This window comes from Camarhynchus parvulus, chromosome 5, assembly GCF_901933205.1.
Source record: "Camarhynchus parvulus chromosome 5, STF_HiC, whole genome shotgun sequence".
Taxonomy (NCBI): Eukaryota; Metazoa; Chordata; class Aves; order Passeriformes; family Thraupidae; genus Camarhynchus; species Camarhynchus parvulus.
In genome coordinates this window covers 41,649,368-41,653,597 of record NC_044575.1, presented here as the reverse complement: position 1 = coordinate 41,653,597, position 4,230 = coordinate 41,649,368, and positions in this window count along the sequence as shown.

The window sequence follows — 4,230 nt, the reverse complement described above, 5'->3', positions numbered from 1 at the left end:
TGTTTGCCACTTCATTTACTATGTTGCATGTGCATTTGTTTCATATATGAGGCTTATAACTAATCCATAATAATGTTGAAGATTCTGCATTGGTTTTTATCACATAGAGATAATTTCACTAGTTCAGTTTGCTGTGCAGACTTTCTCGTTAATACCATCACAATGTTATAAAAAAATTCACAGCTTAATCATGAGGCCAGACTTGCATATTTGTTTAAGGGTTTCTCCCTGTGTAACCTAAGGCTTAGGTATTGAGATCAAATTTGTTGAACAACTTGGTATTAAGGCCAGTGCTATCCTGAGGTGCATTGAACACTGGCCTGTGGGTTGAGGGAGGTGATCCTCCCCATCTGCTCAGCCCTGGTGAGGCCAATCTGCAGTGCCATGTCCAGTTGTGGGCTCCCCAGTACAAGAAGGACAAAGAGCTACTGGAGAAGGTCCAGCAAAGGGCCACAAAGATGGCCAAGGCATTGGTGTATCTTTCTTAGGAGAGACTGAGAGCTGGGTGCATTTAGTCTGGAGAAGACTGAGAGATGTCATTCCTGCTTATAAATACTTCAAGCATAGGTGTCAAGAGGATGGTGCCAGACTCTTCTGTGATGCCCAGCAACAGGAAAAGGAGCAATGGGCAAAAAGAAGGAATTCCACTTCAATGTGAGGAAGAACTTCTTTACAATGAGGGTGGCAGAGCACTGGCACAGGCTGCCCAGAGAGGTTGTGGAGTCTCCCTGTCTGGAGGCATTCAAAACCCACCTGCCTGCCAGAGGGGTTGGACTGGGTGCTTTCCAGAGGTACCTTCCAACCCAGTTGGTTCTATGATTCTGTGTGACATCTTGATCTTAGTCCTGTACGTGGAAATGCGAGAAGTAAAATGCAGAGTTCTTGGATGATAAGTGGCCAATGAATAAGGTTTTGTCTTCATCAGTCAAGCTAATCTGACAGAACTGCTTTCAAGCAGATGACATCTTTTTAGTTCCTATCTAAAAGCAGTATCTTGAGACATGACTTGTGATTTATTTTTAAATCTAGATTTTGATCTTGAAACTCTAAAATAATTAGGAAGAAAATAAGTGTAGGTTATACTGCCTGTATGGGGGGTGTATTTTGGAATGTGATGATTTTGAACTAACTTTTTATCTACAGTGGTGTCAACCTATAGCAAACAAAGCCTCATGAGGAGTGGTGGTATTTTGTTTTTTCCCTAGTACTCAAGGATGGACTCCCCTCCTCTGCCCCCCAGTACTCCTCTTTGCTCTCCAGCCCTCAGTACTTAAGGAAATTCAAAAAAATGCAATACTGGTTTTTCTATAAAATTTGCCTTACTTGAAAGGGAGTTTGAGTTGATTCTGGATAAATAACTATTTATTACTAAAAAATCCAGTGTTTTTCCAAAAGAGATCATTGGTGGTGTAGCTTGCATACAACATAAGAAACAAACAGGTCAGAAAAATGGCTTGTTGTTTCAGCCAAAAGGTTTTCAAAAGTACCCTGACAAAAGATGTCACAAAGCAGAATGCTGACAAATTAGTAGCAAAGTTAAGTTAAAACACACCAAAAAAAAGCTAGATTTCATTCCTTTGAGAAAATATGAGTGTTACAATTGAATGTTAATTGTACTCTCCCCGCTGTGGCTGAGCAAAGTATTTAAAAAATTTCTTTTTTTGCAAAATCAACTATATTTTAAAATGCATTATTTTCTTATCTGATTTTTAAATGGCTTAATTATTGTCATTGCAGAAGTATGAGAGGATAAGAATCTTGGGATATTAGCATAGCTTTCAGTAAATCCCCATTTATTTTCAACTATACATTATTCCTTACAACTTGTCTTAAACTGCATCAGCTTTTGAGCGTGTGTTGTTTTTTCTAATGCGGACTCCTGTTTGTAAAATACTCTCTTAAAGACTTGCCCCTTGTTTTCAGAGCAGATTTCAGCACTGTACCACTAATGGGATTATGCCAAAATCTAATCCTTTCAGAGGTAAGGACATCTGTAGTACACTCAGATGAACTGCAGTTGAACCACGTTTGACCTTCAGTGTGGATATATAACATTTAGGAAATTTGGTTTAGGACAGTTTTTTTCTTTAGAGTGAAGACTTTCCCTTTTTTTTTTTTGTGCAAAGTGCCTATGTAATTGCACTTTTTTACATAGTATAAATGTGTATGCTCTTGTGTGACCTGAAAGAGGGTTATCTGAAAGAGATAATATGGAGAGAGAATAAATGCAAATAGTGCTTTATGTTATAAATGATTCTCAATTGCCCATTCACTTCCATAGGTCAAAAACTGCTCTCTGAAGATGGAAATTCATGAACTTCTATTTTAATATGCTTTTTAATGATAGCTGTTTAAAAAATACATGCAGTTTTTGTTTTCCTTTTTAGTTCAGTTTGGTGAATAAAAATTTACTGAAATTGAAAGCCTGGTGTTTAATTTGGATAACTATTTCAGTAGCAAATCCAAAACAAGGACTATCATCATATTGTAAAAATAATAATCTCGTAACAGCAAAAAATGTTATGTATGGATGTGATTCTGTCAAGGTAGAAATGTTTTTCCTTTGCTAGAGGAACCAAATGAAGGAGGACAGTGTTGTGGAAAAATCCCTCTAAATGTCTGGAACATAAGACAGTTGGAATCCCAAGAGAGTCTGGATGCTGCTTTACGAGTGCTAGAGCTGCTGGATTTTATGTCAAGGTAAAGAACAGCCTTCCTTGCTTGTGATGGGGAAAACCATTTTGACCAGCAAAATAAGGAAGGCCATCCTCTCTGCTAAGGCTGTTAGCTGCCTGATTTTTCCATTTCTCCTAGGAATCCTGCTGTGAGCCCCCTGCAGATAGAACTCCTCATGTGTCCTCCTGTACCAGCATCTGAGTATTTCATACAGACCTTTCCCCTTGGAGGAACAACTGGCTGACTCTAGGTGGGCTCTCTGGTTCCACCAGGTAATGTATTCTGGGAAACAAAGTATTGTGGGAAGTACAGCATTTCTAAAACGGATTTATTGAAGAATTCACTTGCTGGGAATACTGCTTGTAGGTTTGTTTTGGCACAGATTGCCTTTTGTTTCAGAAAATTCAAATTGTTGTAGGATGGAAGCCCTTTCCTCCTGAGCTCACCTTGTTCATGGTTTTAATGAAGAAAAAGCCTTAGTGCTGGGAATAATATTTCTGATGTCCTAGTATTTGTGGGCTGAATTTGTCTAATTTTAATAAGCAGTTTCAGTCTTAAACCATTAAATCAGCATCTAGTGAAATTCCCTGTACGTTTAAAGAGTTGAGAAAGGGCTTGGTAAGTGTGATGATGATACTGGTGTTAAAAACCAGGTAGCTAAAGGTGAAGTATATTCATATCACAGACCTTTTTGCGTGTATCATTCAAGTTGGTTTTGGGAGGGGGCAAGGAGAAAATAGAGCAGTTCTTAAATTTACCAGATCAAATTACTGTTAATCTTTGTTCAGAGTATCTTTTAGCTTTCATTTTCTGTCCTAAATTATTTTCTTGTCCTTAAATTACTTTGTTATTTCTCTCAGAGGTTCTTGTGTTGCCAGGTAGCCTAAATCACTTCAGATAGTAGGTGGGAAACATAAAGTAATTCTTAAAATTGAGTGTGGGGTTTTGCAATAGCAGAGGAAAGAGATGTAAAGGGAAACTGGAGCGAGGAAACAGTACAGAGGAAAAGATAAAATAATGCAGCCAGCCCTTAAAAAAATCAAAAATCAAGGAGAGACTGCAAGCTTACTTTCATGTCAAAGGAGAAGCATATGTATGAATTGAAAAAACTCTTTTTTTTCCCTTCTGGACTTTTTATGGGGAAAGTGCATGTGCCAGTGTGTCAGACACTCTCCTAACTGCTTCTTAATGAAAATACTGTTCTTGCTGCTTTATACTGACTGTTGCAGGGTTTAGTCACAAATCTGTAGTTGGCTAAAAAAGAATTAATTTGTTGTTTCCGCAGCTCCCTCTAGGCAGCAGCAGTAATCCACCTATAACTTAGGGAATTCTTACTACAGTCAGACTGAAACCAGCACAAATACAGCTTTAGTGCTGCTTGGTATTTCAGTGCTATCCTGCATGTGTCAGCAGCAGGCAGTGGGGCAGACAGACATTCAGGTAGCACCTCAGAGCCTGCAGTGAGAAGGTTTTTGTTAAAACTCATGTTACTGCTCCAGTTCGATTTGTTGCAGCTTTGCCTTCATAAAATATATGAGTACTGCAGTTTTTCTT